The 26,103-nt window shown below is 44.9% G+C and overlaps 1 protein-coding gene across 1 annotated transcript in view; it reads right to left on the bottom strand.

Moving 5' to 3' along the window:
• Positions 1 to 26,103, bottom strand: part of SPATA13 (spermatogenesis associated 13) — a 318,996-nt gene that overhangs the window by 229,685 nt on the left and 63,208 nt on the right. The gene's annotated exons all lie outside the window — the stretch shown is intronic.

Below are 26,103 nucleotides of genomic sequence, written 5' to 3'. Positions count from 1 at the left end.
ATAGTCAGAAGCACTTAGCAAAATTACACAAAAAATACTATTCTTATAAAATTACAAAGTAAAGAAGACAGCCCTTCCATACTGAGACTATCTAGAAGTTTTACTTGTTGTATGTAAGTGGGAATAATGCAAAGATCTTATTTTTATTTTGGCTGTCGTTGAGTATAGAAAAGCCCACAGCTGGCTGGGCACAGTGGCTCACGCCTGTAATCCCAGCACTTTGGGAGGCCAAGGCGGGCAGATCACGAGGTCAGGAGATTGAGACCATCCTGGCTAACACAGTGAAACCCCGTCTCTACTAAAAATGCAAAAAATTAGCCAGGCGTGGTGGCGGCGCCTGTAGTCTCAGCTACTCGGGAGGCTGAGGCAGGAGAATGGCGGGAACCCGGGAGGCGGAGCTTGCAGTGAGCCAAGATTGTGCCACTGCACTCCAGCCTGGTGACTGAGTGAGACTCTGTCTCAAAAAAAAAAAAAAAAAAAAAAGAAAGAAAGAAAAGAAAAGCCCACAGCTTCCTGTGCATCCCACTGTGGTGGATAAAACTCTCCAAACGGCAACTTGGTCATCTCAAGGTGAATTCTCCATCAGTGTTACACTTCCCACCACAGACATCACAGCTAGTTATGCTGTGTTAATAAAGCTAACCTGGTGCATTTGCTAATATATGCCTTTTTTTTTTTTTTTTTCCTTGAGACGGAGTCTCGCTCTGTCACCCAGGCTGGAGTGCAGTGGTGCGATCTCGGCTCACTGCAAGCTCCGCCTCCCGGGTTCCCGCCATTCTCCTGCCTCAGCCTCCCGAGTAGTTGGGACTACAGGCGCCGCCACCATGCCCGGCTAATTTTTTTTGTATTTTTAATAGAGACGGGGTTTCCCCGTGTTAGCCAGGATGGTCTCAATCTCCTGACCTCATGATCTGCCCACCTTGGCCTCCCAAAGTGCTGGGACTACAGGTGTAAGCCAGTACACCTGACCTATTTATTTTTTAAGAGACAGAGTCTCGTGCTGCTACCCAGGCTGCAGTACAGTTGTGCAATCATAGCTCACTACAGCCTTGAACTCCTGGGCTCAAGCAATCCTTCTGCCTTGGCCTCCCAAAGTGCTGAGTTTACATGCATGAACCATCACACTGGACCAGCTTTATTTTTAAAGTAAGAAATCAAATGAGACCTACAGCCTCATACTATTGATGTGAGTTTATGATACTTACGGACATGCTACAACACTGTATTTCACAGACGCATACATATCCAAGGACATAAGTGCTTAGGCTGGGACGAGAAGACTGAATGAGAGGGGGGAGTATAAAGAAGAAGGAAAAAAGAGAATAAAATAAAATAAGAGAAGGGCTTCATATAGATTACTGGTGAACTTTGTATGATTAACTCAACTCTTCACTTTCTGTCCCCGCCAAAAACCAAAGAAGTGGTGGTCTCTCATGCATGACTTGGTCAGATCTGCCTGAAAGGAGTCAAATTATTGCATCAATTAGGCCAACTGCAAGGACAAAATAGAAGTCTTTGAGAGTAACACCTTGTGTTCACTCATCTTTATATCCACAGCACCAAGCATACAACAGGCAGGAAATACATGCTTAGATGAATGAATAAAACAAAACATGTTGATATTCATGCAGGTACTTTCCTCCTTTCCTTACCAGAGGAGGACAGCACCCTCAGAATGACAAAAGGGAGCATGGGGAACTTAGTAGGAGGCAGGTTTGTTTACAGGAGGTGAGGGGACAAGAGAGAGGTGTACTGGAACTGGTTTCCCAAATGTCAAGAGAGTTGCCTCACTCTTTGGAAGAAGATAAGACTCCAAGAAACAAAATGATTAAAGAACAGCCCACAAGGTACATAGTAACGCACCTGCGCTTTGGACGTTCCACGTGCTGTAGGGCACAGAAGATGAGTCTGGCTCCACTGTTACCTGCAGGGTGAGGTGTACAACATGTCATACAGTGTCACTGATACTCTGTGACATCAAGGCCCATCTTCCAAACTGTTGGGCCCACTGTGCCCAGTAGGGTGAGTGAGGATACGGGACGTCTGTTTAGTCACTGACTGAATGGGGTGATGAATGAATAAATGGATGAGCAAGCCAGGGCTGAACCCCATCACACAGTTGGGATAACAGCCTTGGCATGAAATGGGAAGATGAATGTACACCGATGGGCTATCAACGGCAGAGTTACGCGCCTAAGAGTATGACTTTATGGACTAGGGCGACAGCTGCTTCCTAAATACACCTACTGGGAAATGGAGATCTAGACGGACGTAACAGCAAATAGCAACTGCCCGGGCCTGCTACTGCCGGCATGGCACTGTGCTGGGATCCTCACTCATATGATTTCTAGAGGTTAAGTGAGCATAAAGTCACATTGTGTTAGAAACTCGGCTCCACTAGTTACTAAAAGTATGTCTTAAATAATTAGTGAAGTGCCCCAGGCCTGTTTTCTCGTTTGTAAATGAGACAGTAATAGCGTATACTTCAGACCGTTACTGTGAGTCTTCAATGAGCTACCACCGCAAAGCCCGTACCATGGTATTTCGCAAGCAGCAAACACCAAAAACACCACAACTCTACTATCATCCCCATTTCAAACACAGGAAAACCAGTAAATGGTTGGGTCAGACCTCAAACAGAGGCGTGTGTGGTCCAAAGTCTGGCCTCTCTTGATCCTGCTTGGTATGGGGGCGGGCAGCACCAAGCCTCTTGGCTGAAGGTCTTTGGTATTTGCAGGTGAGCTGGGCTGGCACAGCTGTGGGGGCGAGCAGGTGGCAGGAGCAGGTGGCAGGCAGGCAGCTGTGCAGAGCTCTGACACACGTGCAGGAGGAGAGCAGGCATCAAGTGGTGGGACTGGGAAACTCCATCAAAACTCATGGATGCTGGGACCAGTTGGCAATCACAGGCCAAGCCTCGAAGGTCCTCAGATCAAGGTTGAGATCAAGCCTGGGGCGGGACAGGGCCTGCAAGAAGAAGGATGTGGGAGCAACCAAGGGAACAGAGAGTTGTGGGCTCCAGAGCAGACCAGTCCTCACAACAGCAGTGGGACCACCTCCCGGGGCTTCAAGCCAAGGAGTTGGACAGCAAGAGAAGGAACGTAACCTGCACCCAATATCGGAGCTGGGCATGCATTTTCCTGTGGAAGTATGGATTATACACGGTCCTGGGGCCTACAGCCTAGTGTGTGCTGCTCTGTAATACACTGTGTCCTGAATCTTCCAATACAAATCCAACTTCCATATTCTGTTCTTTTTTTAAAAAAAAAAATTATTTTAGAGCCAGCAGATACCTGTGCATGTTTGTTACAGGGTATCTTGTGTACTGGTGGGGACTGGGCTTCTAGTGTACCCATTCTCCAAATGGTGAACATTGTACCTGACAGGTAATTTTTCATTCCTCACCCACTCCCTTCTTCCCGCATTTTGGATTCCTGAGCATCTATTATTTCCATCTTTATGTCTGTGTGTACTATATTCTGTTCTTTCATTCCAGTATGTACTTGTCAAATCATGGATCCCAATTTTGGGTTCAGAGAACATGGCTCCTGGTAACTATAGTTAAGTCCTACTGTGAATTAAACCAGCTTTTGTGGACCGGGGCTTTTTCTTTTTTTTTCTTCTTTTTCTTTTTTTTTGACATGGAGTCTTGCTCTGTCACCAGGACTGGGGCTATTTCTTGTAGGAAAATTTGTTCCATGTTCCAGATAACCTATGGAATAGAACCCTTAGGCACGGCGTACCTGGTAGAAACCTCTATCTGCAATTATTATTATTAGGTTCAACTATGATGTGTGGTGCCCTTCCTGGACATTGTTTGATTTTCTTCTAATCCACCAGAGATCGTATTTTAACAAAAATAATAACAGTGAAAACTGTGGCTTGTTAAGAAACCCAGGGTCCCCTCAACAACATATGAATCAAAGGGAAGGACTTTGCCATTTCCCGCTGGAAAGCCTGTCTTAGGAATAAGGCGAGGTTGAAGAGCCAATCTGCTGCAATGACTGTGTCAGCCCACCTGGCCATGAATCCAAGAGGACTAGGGGACTCCTGTCCACCCTGCGAGGACCTTGCTGGAACCTGCTCCCTGGGCCTGCCTTCTGCTTGACTTCCACTTGCTTTACTGGGGGTAACTTCCTTCTACTTACGTGTGACTCTCTTTTGTCTCTAGGTGTTTTCCCTTCCTGTGAGCAGATCCTCCCTTCCTTCCCTGTCCTTGCACCTCACTGTGTCCCCATTGTCTTCGTTTCTGCATTTTGCATCTCCCACAGCATCACCCTAGACCCTGGGTCACTAGAGCCACAAGACCCTCAATGGCCTGGTTTCCTGTCCCAGGGTCTGCTGCTTCGTTTATATTCACTCCTCTCAGTTAACGAGGAGCTTTGTTGTGCTTTTGGCATAAATAATATCAAAACAACAACTGAGAAGCAAAACATCAACAACAAATCCAGGCACTTGGCCATCCTTTGGAACAGCTGTTTAAACTGCCTGTTCCCCTTGTCCTTGCCCAGTTGCAGACGTCCTTTACCATTGATTGATTTCACCATCCCTTAGTCTGTCACTCAGGGATGGAGTATCTGCCAGGCACGGGGCTATTACCTGGCACACAAAGATGAACCACTCATTTCCCAGGAGTTCAGGCTGCACAGTTAATAATCAACTTCTAAGAACTGCACCTGTGACAGTTCTTAATTGACAAAAGCATGTACAATGCTGTTTCTGTTGTTTTTCTCAAGAATTTCTAAGAACTTCTCAGTCAAGAATGCACATCAGTGGTGCTTTATTATCTTAATGAATTTCAAAGTCCTCTTTTCTCTGTTTTACAACTGGGGAAACGTGTTTACGTGTGAGAGGAAAATACAACGGTCGGCTTAGTTTGGGCAGCACATTTTTAAGATATCAATGGAAACAGAAGATGTTTCCACCACATGATTTGCTAGATTTAGTTTTTCTCCCCCATTCTAGACTATTTTTGGTCCTAATTCTTCTGCAGAAATTATTTCTTCTATAGAAATCTCTCTTCTCCCAGGAGAGAGACATCAATAAAGGGAGACAGCGTGGCAGCAAATGCTTTCAGGCCCGGCTCTCCTTTCCACCCACAAGCGGCTGCGAGACCAGCGGCGGAAGGAACGGTGCTTCCTGTCCACTTCTTTTGCACTCCACTGAGTTGGAGGTCAAGGAGAAAAACTTTCACTCATTTTACCTTCAGCTGAAATTACAGACAATAGTCGTGTTTCTTTGAACTAAATACTTAACTTTTACCAAGCGGGATAAGCAACACTGTCATAACTTTTCCAATTCTGTGAAGTAGAAACAGTGCTGGCATTATGACTAATCTCCTCAGCAAACCTAGCTAGCTGGTATCAAAATGTCATGGGGTCACTGGAAAAAAAATAGGCATTTTAGCCATTCTAATTAAGTCTTGAGTTTATTTAAACCCTTGGCTTAATGGAAAGATTTTTCCCCTTTATTAACATTTGTTTTGTTTTTACTTTTATTATTACAAGACTTTATGTCGCCCAGGCTTATCCATTATTTCAGCCAACAAATATTTACTGAGTAACTACTATTTGCCAAACAGAGATCCAGGCTTTGGGGATATAATTATGTAAAATAAGCATGAGGTCTGTGCTTTCACAGAACTGATATTTTAGTGGGAGATTATGAAGAAAAAGTAAATTAATACTAAAACGTTGGAGAGCAATAGTAGCTACATACAGATTTAAAACGGTGCTGTGATGAAGAGTAACTGGGTGGTCAAGAAAGGCCTTTAGGGAAGAACATATTTGTAAATGGAGAGAAATATAAATGGCAGGAAGGAGCTCCTGTCCTGGCAGCAGGATCAGCACATTAAACACGAAGCAAGAGTCCGCATAATCATCAAGGGAAATGACCAACACCCGCGGGCAGAGCCTTCAGAGTCCACCTAGCAGAGCGTGACCAGGGCACGGGTCCTGGGTCTACCATGTTCATTTACGTGTGGCCTAAAGCCTCCTCCTCACATATTCTAAGCTTGGCCTGAGGGTTTTTCCGTACACAGGAAACCATAACCTAACTGCAGGTGTAAACAGACTGCACCAATCACAGAGTTTCGCCAATCACAGGCGGCCAACTGTTCAAACTGTGTTCAAATAAGGCAAACGCCAAACTGCACCCAGTCCAGCTGTGTCTGTGCCTCACTTCCCTTTCCTGTATGTCTCCTTCCTTTTTCTGCTAGAAATCGTCTCTGACCATAGGGCAGCATGGAGTTGCTCCGAACCTGTTCTGCCTGGGGAACAGGAGGGTGTGCTGCCCAGTTCAAGAATCTTCCTCTGCTCAATTAAACTCTGCTAAATCCAATTTGTCTGAAGTTTTTCTTTTAACAACCACCAGGATTCAGTTATTTGAGCAAGATCCCTAACCTCTTACGAGGTTTTTTTTTCTTTTCTTTTCTTTCTTTCTTTTTTTTTTTTTTTTTTTATCACTTTACTCCTTATTGGTAAATTTTAGATAATAATAACTCCAAACTCACAGGATGGGTGCAAGATTTCAGGAGTTAGTGCATGTTAGAGTAGTGCCTGATGCACAGGAAGTACTGCATGAGGGATAGTCATGATGAATACAATTAAATGTGCTAAGCATATACACCCAGGTTCACAGCCGTACTCTTCACAATAGCCAAAAGGTGAAAGCAACCCAAGGGTCCATCAATGGATGAATGGTAAAAACAACATGTGGTCTATTTATACAAGAGAGTATTATTCAGCCTTAAAAAAGGAAGAAATCCCAGCACATGCTACCACATGGATGAACCTTGAGTGAAATAAGCCTGTTACAAAAGGACAAATACTGTGTCATTCCACTTACGTGAGGTACCTAGAGTAGGCAAATTCATAGAGACAGGAAGTAGAAGGATGGTTGCCAGGGGCTGGGGAGAAAGAGGCATAGAGAATAGTGGTTTAATGAGGACAAAGTTTCAGATCTTCAAGAGGTGCTGAAGATTGGATATACAAATGTGAATGCACTTAATATTACTAAACTGTATGCTTAAAAATAATTAAGATAGGCCAGGCGCAGTGACTCACGCCTGTAATCCCAGCACTTTGGGAGGCCGAGGTGGGCGGATCACGAGGTCAGGAGATCGAGACCATCCTGGCTAACACGGTGAAACTCTGTTTCTACTAAAAAAATACAAAAAATTAGCTGGGCGTGGTGGCGGGTGCCTGTAATCCCAGCTACTCGGGGGACTGAGGCAGGAGAATAGCGTGAACGCAGAAAGCGGAGATTGCAGCGAGCCGGGATCACGCCACTGCACTCCAGCCTGGGCAGCAGAGCAAGACTCTGTCTCAAAAAAAAAAAATTAAGATAGTAAATGTATGTGTATCTTACCAGAAATTTTAAAGAAGTGCTAAGTGTAAATTACAATGTGAAATAAGAATCAGGGTAGAGACAGGGAGTAGCAGCTGTGCAGCAGCAAAGTTTACTGTGGTGTGCAAGGCTGCACGTCTCCAAGAATTTCCATTTATATCTTGGTCTACATAACAGGCACACCAGAGGTGCTCAGTTCACAGCCTGCCTGAATAGTCTTGGTGTTTCAGACTGTTTCTCCCTCCCACATTTCCCTGAGGTGTTAGTCAAGGTTCTCGTTGCAAGCAACAGAAACTAGCAAGAGAGAAGTTTATTTGAAAGATATTAGATGGGCTTGAGATTGAGAACTAGGCTCAAGGCCAAACTTCCAGGAAAGACCCAAAATCACGCTGCAGTCAGGGCCTGATAAGAAAACCATGCCACTCGTGAAGCGGGAGGGGCGGAGCTTGCAGTGAGATGAGACTGCGCCACTGCACTCCAGCCTGGGCGACACAGCGAGGCTCTGTCTCAAAAAAAAAAAAAAAAGAAAAAGAAAACCATGCCACTGACCTCACCAAGTCCTAAAAGCTTTTAGGACTGGCCTAAAGTCCACTTACTCAAATGTGGCAATAGTTGCTACGGCCACCAGCACCAGTGTCACCTGTATGGGAGGACAGACCGCCACTTCCAAGAACTGCACGCCTCAGCTGCCACTCTCACAGGCAAAAATAAATTCCAGGTGGAACTTCCTGTTTCAAGTGTCTAACATATGATAGATAGAACATATGTTGTATCAAATAGAACATATGTAACAAAATTACACGCAGGTGAGTCTGACTGGTGGCGTGTAAGTCACTTGCCTGGGCCCTGGTTGATGCAGAGGCTGGCACAGTGAGTTTTCTCAGTTCTGTCTTGGGGAAGAGGGATTCATACATCCGGAAATTTTTTAAAATTGCAAGGTGAACAGTACAGCAGCTGGAACCTGGACAAATGTGTCCACTACAGTCCCCCACTTGGCCTTCCAACATCAACACACACTCTTCTACACTTCAACCTGACAATCGCGACATCATCCAGAAAACGGTCAAATAACTCACCATTGTCCCGGATTAAAAATACTTGACATTATCAAAATATCAGCGATCCCCATGATATCCCTTCACAGAGACAAGATCTATGGGATCAGTGTCGGACAGGGTCAGCTTCAAATGCTACGGACGCTCACATACAGAGTTTGCGAGTTTACCTGGTTTGCACATGTGGGCTGGGAGTCATCTGTGCATTAGGGTTAGTTTTGCATGAGATGCCCAAGGATTCAGCCCTGGGCTACACTTAAGCGGATGTAAAAGAAAAGGAGCCAGATACTGAGGAGGCGCCGTCGCAACTCAGAGGAACCAGGAAAAAGCGCTGCCGAGGGAGGAGAGGCTCCGAGGGCATCGTAGGTGCACAGAAGTGATGAGATTGAAAAGGAAAATCATCTCTGGCTTGGCAAGCAGGTCACTGGTGATGGCCCAGAACCCAGATTCAACAAAATCATGGGAATGGAAGCCAGCGTTCTGGGGACTGAGCTGTGTGTGAGCAGGAGCGGCCGAAGGAGAGGCAGCGAGTCTAAATAATCGTGTCAGGAGGCTCATCTGTAAAGTGAAGGGGGTGCATCAGAAGCCCTGACAGAACAGGCAGGTGCATGTCCGGCCCCGCGGTGAGCACACACTGTGGAGATCCACCTGCATCAGGCTCGATGAGAACATTAATCATCTATACGCCCAGCTCATACACATGCTTGATTTCCCATGTATCTTTCTGCAAAGTCCACTGAGTTTATCCAGGTAGAAAGATTTTAAAGACAGTTTCTCTTCTGCTCTACAAATGGGTACTTAAATAGAGACAACAGTTTTGGCAATGACTTGAGGGCTTTTAAAAATTAATTTTCATCATTGATTCTACATTGTACGTTCTGTTTGTCTAGGGTTAGTTACAAGCCGTTTTCCATTCTAAGAACACATTTACCCCGTGAGAGAGAACAGCTTTTCTCTCATGTACTTGTGTGTTCAATTTTGTACTTTCTCCAATTCCTTCTTCCTTAATATTCTTGATTGGACATGTGCACTTCTTTTACCTTCTATAGAAATGAGAAGGGGACGTAGGGATTGAATTATTAATACAGCAAGCACATGTTAAATCTTTATGCCAACACCACCACCAATACCTTGCCATAACCAGCCACAAATCCTTAAGAGCTCTAGCTGTTACAGCACACGGGGCAGCTGTTTTAAAGTGCACACAGGGAGAATCTCCTTATTCAAAAATTCCCCATAAAGTCTTACAAAGTTAAAAACAGAGCTTCCAGGCATCCAGAAAAACAGCAAAGCGAGTGACAATGCCATGAGCCTCCTCCTCACTAAATGCCCTTACTTAGAGTACAATGAAAAATGTTTATCAACAACAGTGCCAGCAAGGAACATTAAATCTGATGTGATTCAATGCAGGGTGTGCCTGTTTGCATGTACAGTCAGACACCAAAGGAACAAGCTCTGTACCACAGAGGGCTGAGTCAGACCAGAGGTCACATCTCTGCATGCTGGTTTTCCTGGTTCCATCAGAGAGAAGCAGTTGGGGTGAGGTACTTTATTTCCAAGCCCTGGCTTCCTCATCTGTAAATTACAGGCAATCAAACCCACTTCACAGGGTTGTTATGAGAGTTAAATACAGCAGTGCAGATAAAGGTTCACTCCAATGCCTTGCACCAATAACAGTGATGGTGGTGACGTTATTATTCCACTTGAACACCATTCCCTGAAGTTCAGCATAGCAGGATAAGCTCCAACTAGCTTCTGGATCACTTCAGACAACGTCTGGCTTCCCACCCTTTGGTCTTGCTGCCCTCCATTCCAACGTGTCTAGTATGAGTCCTAGGGCTCACGTGACTCCACTGAGATGCAGCCGTCTCCTCTCCGAAGGAATCATATCTCATCATTCAAGCAGTTTATGACCGGGCTTAAGCACTAGTTTTCTGTGCATCTCTAGTTCCTCTGGTTGCACTAAAGTCCTTCCTGAACCGTGAGTGCATTCATCATGGTTCTCCAGGGAAACAAAACCAACAGAATGTATATACAGACGTAGACACTGACACAGATGTAGACATGTACATAAAGGGAAGGACCTGACTCCTGCACCTGTGGAGGTCGGCACGTCCTAAGATCTGCAGCACGAGTTGGCAGCCTGGAGACCTGGGAGAGCTGAGGGCATCGTTCCAGTCTGAAGGCCGGCAGTTTTGAGATCCAGGAAGAGCTGATATTTTGGTTTGAGCCTGAAGGCAGGGAAAAGCCGGATGTGCTGCCTGAAGGCAGTCAGGGAGGGGGAATTCTTCATTACTCAGGGGAGGGTCAGCCTTCCGTTCTATTGAGGCCGTTAACTGATGGGTAGAGACCCAACCAAATTAGGGAGGAAAGTCGACTTCACTCAGTCTACTGATTTAAATGTTAATCTCATCCAAAATCATTCTCACAGAAACACACAGAATAATGTTCAACCAAATAGCAGCACCCTGTGGCCCAGTCAAGTTGACATACAAATTTAATCATCACAATAAGCACACAGTCCCAAAGCAAGGCCTAAGCTAATCAGTAAAGTTCTATTGGCTCAGAATAGACACAACCCAAACCACTATCAAAACAAATCAGAGAAGCCAAATGCATGGAATTCTGGAAAGAGACATCTCCTCTCTCTCTTCCTTTCAATGGCGGGGCGGCGGGAGGGCATCCCTATTCCGAGGGAAGTCAGCGTATGGAGGGGGGAGGAGACAAGGAGAATCCCAGAGAAATGCTGCAGCCCTGGTCAGCCAGGCATCAGGGCTAATTTCCTCGGGCATCTCCGTTGCCCGAGCAGGTCCATCATGTTTACCGTGCAAACTAATTTGGATGGGTTTTCCGTCACCTGCAAGATGAAGTCTAACTGCTCTACACTGGAACCATTCTTGTCAACAATCTGCCCCTACTCCTGAACTCTGTACTCCAAGCAAGCAGTCAGTGTGTGAAACACTGTCCAAGCTAAATTATGTTATTGGAGCTGAGAAGATGTCCCTCAAAGGTCCATGCTGCCTAGGCTTATCTCTATCCAATAAGTTACTTGCCTGAGATCCCCCTACCCGACTCCCACATCTCAGATAGGAACGCCCTCCCAGAGTGAACTCACAGTGGGAACCTTCCTTTGGCCTCTGAGATTTGCAGTGTTGGTCACCTTTTGGGGTCAGGCCCTCAACCCTGCCATTTCCCAACTTTCTCACTGTCACAACAGTCAGTGCCATTTGGTCTTAGATTATGTACAAATGATAGAATTATTGAATTGGTAATATTACATGAATAACAAAATAAACGATCAAACATAGAACAGCTGTTGGCAGGAAAAATGCTGTAGGTGTTCAGACAAAAATAGTGCATGTTAGGCATGCATCCCTTGAGTGTAAAATTAAGAAAAATAAAAACAAAGTAAGTCTTGGCCAGGGCAATCAGGCAAGACAAATAAATAAGGGGCATCCACGTAGGAAGAGAGAATATGGCAAAATATCGCTGTTTGTAGACACATGATCCTATATCTAGGAGATCCTAGTATCAGCCCAAAAGCTTCTTAAACAACTTCAGCAACGTCTCAGGATGCAAAATCAATGTGCAGAAATCACTAGCATTTTTATACACCAAAACAGTGAAGCCAAGAGCCAAATCACGAACGAACTCCCATTCACAACTGGCACAAAAAGAACAAAATACCTAGAAATACAGCTAGCCAGAGAGGTGAAAGATCTTTACAAGGAGAACTACAAACCACTGCTCAAATAAATCAGAGATGACACAAACAAATGAAAAACATTCCATGCTCACGGATCGGAAGAATCAACATCGTAAAAATGGCCATACTGAAATTTATAGATCCAATGCTATTCCTATTAAACCACCATTGAGATTTTTCACCGAACTAGAAAAAATACTTTAAAATTCATATGAAATCAAAAAAGAGCCCAAACAGCCAAGGCAATCCTAAGCAAAAAGAAGAAAAGTGGAGGTATACGCTACCCGACTATACTATGCAAGACTACACCACAGGGCTACAGTAACCAAAACAGCTTCTGCACAGAAAAATAAACTATCAACAGAGCGAACAGATAACCTACAGAATGGGAGAAAATATTCGCAACTATGCATCCAACAAAGGTCTAATATCCAGCATCTATAAGGAACTTAAACACATTTACAAGAAAAAACAACTTCATTAAAGCGTGGGAAAAGGACATGAACAGACACTGTTCAAAAGAAGACATACATGCGGCCAACAAGCATAGGAAAAAAAGCTCGATATCACCGATCATTAGAGAAATGCAAGTCAAAACCACCATGAGATACCATCTCACACCAGTCAGAATGACTATTACTAAGGCTCTTACTATGTAAGAATGCTAGTCAAAATAGTCAAAAAATAACAGACGCTGGTGGAAGTAACAAGTTGTGGAGAAAAAGGAACGCTTATACACTGTTGGTGAAAGTGTAAAATTACTTCAACCACTATGTAAGACAGTGTGGTGACTTCTCAAAGACCGAATGACAGAAATACCATCTGACCCAGCAATTTCATCACTGGGCACATACCCAAATGAATATAAATCGTTCTATTATAAAGACACATGCACATGTATGTTCAGTACAGCACTAATTAACAATAGCAAAGACATGGAATCAACTTAAATGCCCATCAATGGCAGATTGGATAAAGAAAGTATGGTACATATATACCATGGAATACTATGTAACCACAAAAAAGAACAAGATCATGTCTTCTGTAGGGAGGTCATTATCCTTAGCAAACGAGCAGGAACAGAAAACCAAATACCGCATGTTCTCACTTATAAGTGGGAACTGAATCACGAGAACTCATGGACACATAGAGGGGAACAAAACACCCTGGGGCCTATTGGAGAGTGGAAGGTGAGAGGAGAAGAGGATCAGGAAAAGTAACTAAGCCCCACTTGGCTTAATGCTCGGGTGATGAAATAATCTGTACAACACCCATGATACAAGTTTACCTATCTAATGAACATGCACGTGTACCCTGGAACTTAAAATAAAAGTAAAAAAAAAAAAAAAAAAGAAAATTTTAATTAAAAACAAAACAACTGTAATCCTGGCACTTTGGGAGGCCAAGGTGTGTGGATCACCTGAGGTCAGGAGTTCGAGACCAACCTGGCCAACATGGTGAAACCCCATTTCTACTAAAAATACAAAAATAGCCAAACGTGATGGCAGACACCTGTAGTCCCAGATACTCAGGAGGCTGAGGCAGGAGAATCACTTGATCCCAGGAGGCAGAGGTTGCAGTGACCAGAGATCGTGCCACTGCATTCCAGCCTAGGCAACAGAGCGAGACTCCATCTCAAAAACAAAACAAAACAAAACAAAAAGAAATCGTGCATGTTAGGTCAAATCGGCAGCCTATTCTACCCCAAGATTCTGTTCCTGAGGTGATGGAGCACAGAGCTTTCCACACTGTTAACTTCAAAAGAAATATTAGTTTCAATTTTCTATCTCAATGGATTTTAAATTTGATATTTATTACAGCTCTATCACTATGAATTTACTTATATAACTTTCTTGAATCTACTTGTATTTTTGATGTATACAAAAATGTGGGCTTGGTATTTAATGGAAAAGTAGTTCTTTATGTCTTGCTTTTTATGAAGACACCCAGTTTTGACACTCTTAAGTTTAATGACTAAATCCCTATTTGACCTAATTACGATCCTTGACTTACAAAGGGTACATATGGCTCAGGAAGTATAGAACAAGAGGTGGGGACATGGGATTCGCAGCATTTCCAGCTATTTGCTACCTGGATTCTGGTGTTTATTCATGGAAGTCATAACTGAGTGGAGTTCCAATCAGGGATGGGAAAAGTGTGAAGACTGAGACTGAAGTATAAAGATTGGGCAGGCAGCACTGCCTGGGCTGGGGAGTCTATGCAGCTTGGTGGGGTGTGGGGCGGCATGGAGCTGGAGGGTGCTGGATCACAGCCAAGAGGGAACAGAAAGAAATGCAACCAACTTCATCTGCTTCCAGTTTAGCTCTGAACTGGGTATACTGAGGAAGGCACAAGAGAAAGGGATTGGGCTCTAAGACTGTGAGGTTAACAGAAGCTGCTTCAGCTATTATCTTGCAAATGGAAACCCCAGGCCTCTCCTTGGTGTGCTTTGCCCCTCCCTAGGTTGTGGTTCCATGGCTGTATGCCAGTCTGCCAGATCTGGCCCGAGTCTCTGCATCTGGCTGCCACAGAGGGCTGATGCCTGCTGGAGTCTGAAGGCTGACTGTGCAGTTGGCATTGTCAACATGAGCCTGCTCCCTGTTTTTAAGCCATGGTGTGTGCCAAGCATCAGAGTCCTGTTTGAAAGAGTGAGGAGGGGAATGAAGGGGGAGAGGGGGCTGAGGGGTGAAAACAGGCCCCTCCTGGCCCATGAAGGCAGGGACTGGCATGAAAGGAGCCATTGTGAGCACAGTGGGCACCTGCTGTCCCCCTCCATGGGTGAGGCACTCCTGCCTTGGAGAGAAGTGCCTCTGCTTTGATGCACAGCTAAAAGATGGGTTTGTCCCACGGTGGTACAAAATGGTGGCCTGTTTGGCAGCTGCTCTACCATGGCAAGAGTCCTGGGCTTGAAACTGGGAAAAGAAGGTGCAAGCTCTGGCAGTCTCACCTCCTGGCCGTATGACTTTGGGCGAATCCTTTAAACTCTTGAGTCTCAGTTTCCTCATCTGCAAACTGGGGGAAAGAATGCTTGTTTCAAAGCATTGTGATGAGGGTCAGGTGAAATGAGGTACATGTGAAATTCAGCTGGGACATATCTGGACAGGAATGAACCCTGTTTAAGCCACCATCCTCTGGTGGGGCTTGGCATTTTGGGGTGAGCCGATGGATCTCCTCACCTGGTCTTACCCATTCTGGTCACAGACTGATTAATTCAACGATTACCTTGGTCCACGTGTAACCTAAAGGTACAATGTAGGTATGTACCTTTAACAATTCATAATCAATTATAATGGTAATGGATTACATTTGCTTCATACATACTATGTACCTGGCAGTATTAGGCAAATACTTCAGGTGTGCTATCTCATTTAACCTTTACAATCGCCCTAGAAAGGCCAGACCAATCTCAGGTTTCCCTGTGGCAGCATGTAGCTCAGATTACTTAAGGGGTCCAAGGCAAGATAAATTGTTAAGTGGCAGAGCTGAGATTCAAACCCAAGTATTTGCACTTCGGAGCCCATGTTTTAGAACTTAGAAATATTTTTAAAAACTTAGTTGAGAATGACGGAACCCACAGCACTGTCGAAAGAAATATTTACGATTGACCAAACTTAGCTTTCTCACAAACATCTATGAAAGTATCATAAATATCTATGAAACAAATACAATATCATGTGATTCTAGTGTTAATTCCATCCATTCATCAATAATAAATTGTTGATATATGTAGTCAGGTGTGGCTTAGGGGATGTCTCTCTCTCTCAGTCTCGTGAGGAGCTTATATTTTTGTTATCCAATTCCATGTTACTTGCTAATATTCATTCATATATCCCATGCTGTCTTGAACGGTCAGTGAGTTCTCAGTGTTGGCTGGGGTAAGGCTTGCTCAAAAGTAAGACTGAGATTCAGAGTTACCGGTGGCTGCATTTCCAGAGCGTTATGACTGCTTCTGGAATCTGTTACTACACAGGATTGTGCAGTGGAGGAACACAAGGAGGCTCACAGTCCTCCCACACATGCTCTGCCTCGCATCTGCTACCCCTCATACGACCCTCCCCACCACACACATCAAAACCCCACTCTGAAGCTCAGCACGTGGGGGAAGTTTAGGGATCACCTTCGACTAAGTAGACAGCTCTTGGTGGCCAAACGGCCACCTGAAAAGTTTCTTTCCTATACAGTTGTCGTTGATGTATTTGATGTTCCATGTGCATTATCAGAAATCCCCCTGACAGGTAAACATCTTAGAGTTTTGCTACGATAAGTTATAAAGATTTAAAGTTTCTGACATTGAAACTATAGATGTGTAAAGATATATAACGTTAATATAAATGCAAGGTCCTACCCAGGATGTCATGTTGCATTTCATTATCCTGGCTCCTTAGTCTCCTGGGGTCTGTGACAGTTTCTCAGACTTTTCATGTTTTTCACGGAAGTTTGAGGAGTACTGATCAGGTGTGGGTTTGTCTGATGTTTTTCTTATAATTAGACTGGACATGAGGCAAAATACCTACCCCACAGGTGAAGTCACATCCTTTCGGGGGTACATGACATGCTCGTGACATCACTGGTGATACCGACCTTCATCACTGATGAAGAAGGCATCCAGCAGCAGTTTAGTTTGGCTGCTGTAACAAAGTACCATAGACTGCGTAGCTTTGAGCCAACAGAAATTTGTCTCTCACAATTCTGCAGGCTGGCAAATCCAAGGTCAAAGTGCCAGAAGATTCAGTGTCTGGTGAGGGCCCAACACTTCCTGGTTTGTAGATGTCTGTCTTCTTGCTATGTCCTCATATGGCAGAAAGGGCGTGGGAGCTCTCTGGGGTCTCTTTCATAAAAACACAAATCCCATTCATGAGAGCCCTACTCTCACGACCCAGTGACCTCCCAAGCGCCTCACCTCCTAACACCCTATAACTAGGGGTTAGGATTTCAACATATAAACTTCAGGGGGAAAAAAACACTTAGTCCATTGCAGCCAGGTTTCTCCACTGTGAGGTTACTGCTCTCCCATTGACTTAAATTGTGCTTCATTTAAATGTAATCTGAATGTTGTCTAGTCACTCACTCACAAAATGTGGGCTTGACGAAACTGAGACTGTAGCCGTTCCAGTAGCTTTGTTGTCTGTTTTTATATTGATGTACTGTGAGCTTTAGAACTCATTAAGTCATCTGTGACAGGCTGGTCCATTCACAGGGAAAATAATCTGGAGGCAGAGTGGCCTGATGAGGCTGGAGAACGGGTGCAGTGAACATGGACAAGAGAAAGTGCTAGAAAGGTAGGCGGGCATGGTCAGAGAGAGAAATGGCTGACTTGAAGAAGATGGCAGAGGTAGAGCAGATCCAGGGCACGTTGCTCCAGAGGCACCCACTGGGGGCGGTGAGGCCACACAGTGAGCCGGCAGCCTCTCAGAAAGGAGGCAGGCAGGGAATGGAGACCTCAGGTCATTAAGGAAGTCATCTCTGGGGTCTCCCGGAAGAATGCTGGGATGGTGAGTGGAGGACCCTGATCCCTATGAGTGAGGAAGGAAACTGGACATAAACTCAGCACAGCGACTAAGAGAAGAAGGCTAGATGACATGTGCCGTGGAGAGCAGGTTTCTGTTTTGTTTTCTTTGATTTTGTTTTATAAAGGGTGAGACATCAGCAAGGAGAAGGCTGCCGCCTCTTCCGGACCCTGAGTTGAGGAGGATGTGGGGGAAGGAGCCGCCCCGACTTGAGTGGGCTCAGGGAAGCTGTGTTCTTGGGTGGTGGCCAGGGTTCAGTTCAGCAAGGACACGGAGGAACATTTAGTGATGACATGGGGGAGTTTGGTTTCCTGCAGAGAGGGTTCTGGAGAATCTGGCAGGCAAGTTTGGGAGGAAAGGCCACCGAGGGATGTAGGCCAGGGGAGAGGATGACAGTCAGAGGCCAGAGGCGCTCACACAGATCAAGCATTGTGATAACTCAATAAATATGCGAAGGAATGTGTATGTTAAGTAGCTCAATTTAGCCATCCCACAATGTGTACAAATTTCAAAACCTGCTGTACATGATAAATACATACAATTTTTACTTGTCAATTAAAAAATCACATATGATCCTTCACTCACTCCTCCTACGCATCCCTACTGAGTGCTCTCTTTGTGCCCATGGCGCTTTGGCAAAGAGGAGGCAGATGAGAATAAAACCAGGTCCTGGCTGTGGAGCTCACCCTCACGTGGGGCAGACCTGGGGCCACTGCATGGCGAGCACTGGGAGGAGGAGCCTGGTCCAGGCTGGCTGAGGACAGAGGGCAGGGCTGGGTCTCAGGCAGGGGACCCCGAGGCCAATCCCAGGGAGGACATCTGAGCAGGGGACTGAAGAGGTGGAAGCTTCCAGCCCGTACATGCTGAGGAAGCATCAGATGTGGGAGACGAGAGGCTGGAGGGGGCAGAGGCCCTCAGAGGACCCGGCCTGGTCTCTGGGTTTTATTGTGAGTGTGATGTGAGGAGGGGGTGTCCAGAGCAGAACAGCCAGAAGCTGATGCCATGTGGCAGACCTGTGGCATGGGGGTTCAACCCACCTGAACCAACGGTCTATAAGCATGAGCTCCGTCAGCAGCTGGGAGGACAAAGCATTGCCCAAGGTTCCCCAAAGCGGCCAGCTGTAGGCAGCACTGGCTGTTTCCCAAGGGCAAGTCAGCAGGAGCAGTGATCGTCTTTAGCTCCTAAGATTCACAGACTATGAGGAAAGAAGTGCTACTGGGCAGGGCATGTGGTCTCTGGGAATTGACAGCCTCCACCTGGATGGGTTCTCTGTGCCAGACGCCCACCGAGATCCCGGCTCCTCTGGAAGCTCCCGGCTCCTCCACCAGCCAGTGCTCACTGGGAGGTCTGAATTGGTTATCCTGGCTACAAAGAAAGGCCTTATGGTTCAAGGTTGCTGGCAGGTAAACTCTGAGGAGGTGCTGGGAAGTGCGTCCCTTGTCCTGAGTCTCCCCCCAACCCCCATGGGGCACTCTGGCTGTGCTAACTTGGAGGCCCTGGCACTGTCAGACGGCAGGATCATGACCACAGAACGCCATCCACAAGCGTGCAGTTTGCAACAGTTTCCAAAGTAATTGCCTGGTAAAACCCACTCCAAATCGAAGTTTAAAAAATCCCGATTCTTCTCTCAGTCTTCAAAAAGGGCTATGAAGGATGGAAGGTCACAAATTCATGTGGACACACGCAGACATGGCGCACATGCACACACACACACACAACCCCTTATGCAGTGCAGCTCAGGCTCAGTCATGAAGATACTTCACTGGGTCTTCCTTACACAGTTCCAGCCACACTGAAGCCCAACTTTTATAAGAACACGGAAAATTAGAACTGGATGGAAGCTCCTTTGTCACCTGGTCCCCATCCTCTATTTTGCAAATAAGAAGTGCGGCTCCATAGAGGTAAAGGTGACCCAGGCTCACAGAGCTCTGGAGCGGCAGGGCTGGTGGGACCCAGGCAACTGAGTGTGATTCTCAAAATACCCCCATGGGTGGGTCATGTCTCCATCCAGTGACGCTTCCATTGCACATAACACCTCTCGACCTCTGCCTCAAGGCAGCAACAGCGCGAAAAGTAGGCTTTGAGTCAAAGATATCTAAGTTAAAACTTAGTTCCAAAACATACCAGCTAGCTGTGTGGCTTTGGGTGAGGTACTTAACTTCTCTGAGCCTCAGCTTCTCTTTTTTTAAAAAAATTTTTAATTAAAAAAAAACTTCTCTTTTAGGTTTGGGGTACATTTGAGGTCTGTTATATAAATAAACTCAGGAATTTATTGTAAAGACTATTTCATCACCCAGGTATTAAGCCTAGTATTCATTATTTTTTTCTGCTATTCTCCCTCCTCCCACACTCCACTCTCAAGTAGACCCCATTGTCTGTTGTTCCCTTCCTGGTGTTCATGAGTTCTCATCACTAAGCTCCTATTTATAAGTAAGAACATATAGTATTTGGTTTTCTGTTCCTGCATTAGTTTGCTAAGGATAATGGCTTCCAGCTCCATCCTTGTCCCTATAAAAGACATGGTCTCATTCTTTATTATGGCTGCATAGTATTCCATGGGGTATATATACCACATTTTTAAAAATCCAGTCTACCGCTGATGGGCATTTAGATTGATTCCATGCCTTTGCTATTGTTGAACAGTGCTACAAGGAGCATTTGTATGCATGTGGCTTTATGGTGGAATGATTTATATTCCTCTGGGTGTATACCCAGTAATGGGATTATTGGGTCAAACGGCAGCTGTTTTTAGCTCTTTGAAGAATTGCTACATTACTTTCTGCAATGGCTAAACTAATTTATGATCTCACCAACAGTATATAAGCATTTTTTCTCTGCAGCCTTGACAGAAGCTGTTATTTTTGACAGTTCAGTAACAGCCATTCTGACGGGTGTGAGATAGTATCTCACTGTGGTTTTAATTTGCATTTCTCTAATATTAGTGATATTGAGCTTTTTTTCATGTGCCTGTTAGCCACATGTATGTGTTCTTTTGAAAAGTGTCTGTTCATGTCATTTGCCCACTTTTTTTTTTTTTTGTGACAGAGTCTTACTTTGTTGCCCCAGCTGGAGTGCAGTGGTGTGATCTCGGCTCACTGCAACCTCTGCCTCCCAGGTTCAAGTGATTTTTCTGTCTCAGTCTCTGGAGTAGCTGAGATTACAGGTATGCACTAGTACGCCCAGCTAATTTTTGTATTTTTAGTAGAGGCAGGGTTTTGCCATGTTGGCCACGCAGACTTCAAACTCCTGACCTCCCAAAGTACTGGGATTACAGGTGTGATCCACCGCGCCCAGCCGCATTTGCCCCTTTTTAATGGAGTTGTTTGCTTTTCTCTTGTAAATTTGCTTAAGTTCCTTACAGACGCTGGATATTAGACCTTTTATATCTAATAAAAAATATAAAATTAAAAATTTTATATTTTAATTTGCATAGTTTGCAAATATTTTCTCTCATTCTGTAGGTTTTCTGTTCATTCTGTTGATAGCTTCTTTTGCAGTGCAGAAGCTCTTAAGTTTAATTAGATCCTATTTGTCAATTTTTGCTTTGGTTGCGATTGCTTTTGGCGTCTTTGTCATGAAATCTTTGCCTATGCCTGTGTCCAGGATGGTATTACCCAGGTTGTCTTCCAGGGTTTTTACAGTTTTGGGTTTTACATTTAAGTTTTTAATCCGTCTTGAGTTAAATTTTTACATGGTGTAAGGAAGGGATCCAATTTCAATCTCCTTCATATGGCTAGCTAGTTATCCCAGTACCATTTAGTGAATAGAAAATTCTTTCCCATTGCTTGTTTCTGTCAGTTTTGTCAAGGATCAGATAGTTGTAGGTGTGCAGGTTGTAAGTATTCCTGGGCTCTCTATTCTGTTCCGCTGGCCTGTGTGCCTGGTTTTGTACCAGTACCATGCTGTTTTGGTTACTCTAGCCAACACATATAGTATAGCTTGAAGTCAGGTAATGTGATGCCTCCAGCTTTGTCCTTTTTGCTTAGGATTGCCTTGGCTATTTGGGCTCATTCTGATTCCATATGAAATTTGAAATAGCTTTTTGTAGTTCAGTGAAGAATGTCATTGGAACTTCTCAATAAACCAGGTATTGAAGAAACACACCTCAAAATAAAAGAGCCATATATGACAAAACCACAGCCAACATGATACTGAACAGGCAAAAGCTGGAAGCATTCCCCTTGAAAACTGGCACACGACAAGGATGCCTTCTCTTACCACTCCTATTCAACACAGTATTAGAAGTCCTGGCCAGAGCAGTCAGGCAAGAGAAGAAAATGAAGGGCATCCAAATAAAAAGAGGAAGTTAAACTATCTGTACGCAGATGACATGATCCTCTATCTAGGAAACGCCATAGTCTCAGCCCCAAAGCTTTTCACCTGGCAAACAACTTCAGCAAATTCCACAAATTCCAGAATACAAAATCAGTGTGCAAGAATCACTAGCTTTTCAATTAGAAAATGGACACACTTATACTTACTTGACAGCACTAATGAGAGGATTACATGATACAATGGAAATGAAAGTATGTGTCCTGAGCATATAGTAGCCTCTCAGAAATGTTTTGTCTTCCTCCTTTGGGGATTCCACCTCAGAAACGAAAGCATTAGTATAAATGACTTGGCAGTGCCAGATCTCTGTCTTCTGAATACAGCCAAAGCCTATTTGGATTCAAGTGTAGCCAGTGAGACTGGAAATCAAGTGAAAAACACAAGGCACTCCCCCTACATGAGTACTGAGAACAATCTTCTGAGAGATCCAAGACAAGCTCTTTTTTTTCTCTGACATTCACCAAGTCCCAAGCGTTGTGCTGGATGGTGAGGTTACAACAGAACGCAGACCATGGCCCTTATCCTGGAGCTTGCAAGTCTCCATGTGACACAGCTGGCACCGTTACTGGGGTAAACAGATGCACAGCCGTCCAAGAAAGGTGATGTTGAAAGATAACTTCTGCGGGGTTGAAGACATTCTGGAAAGTTTGTGTAAACATAAATCTTGCTAACTGACGGGTCAACCAGTGAACCTATAGCCCCCCAACATAAATCATAAGAAAGAGCAATTAGACAATGCCCCCAATAGTTAGCTATTATTTACTGACCTGGCATGTTTTATCAAACTTAAAAATAAGCAACTAATAAATTATCTGAATTTCATGATAACATAGACCGTTTTGAAGCCATGAGTTTCCCACCGAGAAAGTGATGACGTTAGTAATTTCCTCTGCTAGAATGTCCAATCAGGTCATCAATTATTCTAAGTAATGTGTAGCCCTACGGCACACAGAGGAGTCTCACATGTGTGAGCTGTTCCTTTGTCCCATACATAGTAATCACCCAAGGCAGAAACTCTAAAGCTTTTCGATTTTGCCTCGATTTTCTCAGTCGTAAAATGGAGATATCAGAATTACCTACTGAAGGGATAGTGGTGAGCATTAAGTGAGTTCATATAATTAAGGGGGTTTAAACAGTGACTGAATCAGGTGAGTGGGTTTTCTATTATCATTGTTAATCTAACCTGATACCCAGATAACAATATCAGGTAGAGAGTTTCCAACACTAGAATTCTTCCTGCCACTTATGATCAAAAGATGTCATCCTATGTAAGCTTTCTGGGTTTGGTTTCATGGCCAGCAATAACTAAATTTATGTAGCTGCATAATTATGTAAAGGCAAATAAATACAAAGACATAACACTCCAACAGGGGATCAGGTGTGGGGCCACAGCCCGGCCAGATGAGACCTCATCTTGGGTTGGGTGTATGAGGCAGGAATGACACTGCCAGGTTTGAGTTTGGCCATGAATATCTCCTTTGTGCATTCCATGGTCCATTGCCACAGCATCCATGGAGTGAAGATATAATAACATGGAGTTAGGGGGGCATGGGGAGGAGTTTCCACACCAGCTGCTGAGATTAAAAGAGAGGAGGGGAATCTGGAGTCTCTCTCAGCCTAGCTTCCTCTCACTAGTCCTCCCTGGACCCCCAAGGGGAAGGCTGGGCTCTGAACCTTCTCTCCCACCTGACTGCAGTGTTGGGTTAGGGTCAAAGTGCTCAGAGACAAGAGAGGAGCTCACACATATATATGGTGTGGCAATTCCAATAGGCCAGGCTTGCCCGTCTTCAGGAAGTAACATTTCTCACGATGGTTGGAGGTTGGCGATAGGGGTAGGGTGGAGAGAAAACAAAGAAGTAGAGTTTATGCCCCAACAAGGTAAATCGAATTCCCAGTCCTGCACCAGTCCTTTCAGTGCCTTTGGTCATAAGACATTCATGCAGAACATCCCTCATCACCCAGTCCCATATGGATGCAGTCACAGGACTCAGAAAATGCCCTGTCAACGCTGGCTTCCCTGAGGGGCTCCATCTAATAGCATCAGAAACCACCTCACTAGGAGTGAACTGAAGAGGCCCCTCTGCAGGTAGAGGGGAAAGTTCAGGACTTTGCCAAAAGGACCGACAGCTGCAGTGGGAGTGCCAAGCGCCACAGGCCGAGAAGTCGCCTAGATTAAGAAGTTCCAATTCCCCTTCCCCTGTCAAGGATAAGGAAGGCCACGTCCATTTTATGTGCAGGATGATGTGAGGGGCAGAATTGGACCTGTGGCCAGATCAGCTTGGAAATCTCATCAGACACACACAGCAATGTATTTGTCTTTTCGTCATTCCTCTCCAAAAAACAAAGCCACCAAAAGAGACAGTCTTCTCATTCTAAGTACCATCTATTCACAGTTAAGAAGGCAGGGCTGTCCAAAGAAGCCATTCCTTCCATCCACTCAAGATACATCCATGCATATATATTCTCGCCTATGTGCCAGACACTGTGCTGGGCTCTGTGGCCACACAACACAACACAGAACTTACACTGCAGAAGAGAAGAAACAGTCAAACATATATAATTGACAGTGACACTTAGGACAGAAGGACAGAGGGCCATGGGGGCATGTAAGGTGAGCATGTAACCCCATCATATGTCTTGTATGGAAATGGAATAACAAGTCTAAGGTAAGTTTATTCTTTTGCGACTTGAAAAGCTAAAATGCAGATCTACGTCGTTAACCAGATGTGTGAGCTTTGTCTGTCCACCCCTTTCCAGAACTTCCAAAGAATCTCTAAATGGGACCTAATGCACTTTAAAGCGGACATATAGTAGATATTCACTGAGGCTGTTCTGGGCACTGTGTCCTATTCCTTCATCACTTCTAGTTTTAACTTTTCCTATTTATTCATTTGATACAAACTGACTAACTTCCTCTATTCAACTGTTTCGACATCTCTGACATTCTGAGGGGTGCCTGTCATCCAATCTTTCTATCGTAACCATGAGCTCTACCATTTTAGAGGACTTTTCATAGAAGAATGTGTTGACTCCTTCCATCCGTAAAGCCTGTTGTTAACATACTCTCCAGATCGCTTGAACCACTGATGCTAATATGAAATATCCTCATGTCTTCTTGCATCCTCTTTTCTCCCCTTTTCCTGGCTAAATAAACCAGTGGTCTCACGCTGCAGGGTTGCTGTGGGGTGTGATGGGAACTCCGGGCTTCCGCCTTAGAAGTGGCAGACGAAGGATCTCTCATGGTGTCCTTGACCTGACCCCTCTTTGTGGGCTTCTTCACCTCCTCCTCCATGCTGCCCTCCCCATGGTTCACTGTGGCCCTTAGCACAGGGTGCCTGTTCTTCAGAGTGTCCCCGCAGGGCAGAGCTACCCAGGAGCCTCCGTCAGGCCAATGACAGAGAGGCAGCTGTGGTTCTTTCATTTTTACAGACTCTCTATGCCTCAAGCACATTGACACCCCATAACAACACTTCCTTTGTGAGTTCACTGATGTTTGGAAAACCACTTGTAAGTTCCTACTTCATGGCATTAACAAGAATCCATTCCTGAAAATGTGAATGGTCCTGTTGGTTTCAAACAGCCATCAAGAAAGCTAAGGGATTGTTTTGGTGTCTTAAAATTCTTGTCTGAGTCTCAGTGGCTGAGACAGCAGCCCCAGAATCATACAGAAGCGAAACCCAAACATTGTCTTCCTCAATTCAGCAGATCCCAAGGACGACAGGATGGAGCCCCAGGTGTCTTAGACAGCTCAGCCGAAAAGTGGGTGCTCCTGGGACATCTAGTGGCCATAGAGAAAAATACTCCCACCCAGGTAGTAGCAAGGGAAGCCTGTAAGGGTGCTTAGATACCAAGTGCATTCCCCCTCCCCACCTCTAGCCAGGTAAGAAAGCCGAGATCCCGGCTGGGTAAGAACAGCTCGCCCATTTTCACATCTCCAACAGGAGGCGTTGGTACTTATTTCTCGTAGATCATTTCTACCTGAATTTTGTTATGCAGGAACTCCACGTGAATCAGCCATGGCCTGAGTGGTTGAGAAGTTTTAGCGGCCTAGAGTTCACTAGGTATTTGCATCTAAATGCAGTGATTTTCCAAATTCTATCACACATTCCTTTGTGGATCATGGCACGGAGGCAGAATCCTAGCTCTGAAACTCTGAGCT

Source organism: Chlorocebus sabaeus, chromosome 3 (genome assembly GCF_047675955.1).
Source record: "Chlorocebus sabaeus isolate Y175 chromosome 3, mChlSab1.0.hap1, whole genome shotgun sequence".
Classification (NCBI taxonomy): domain Eukaryota; kingdom Metazoa; phylum Chordata; class Mammalia; order Primates; family Cercopithecidae; genus Chlorocebus; species Chlorocebus sabaeus.
This window is presented reverse-complemented; position numbering and strand designations above follow the sequence as displayed.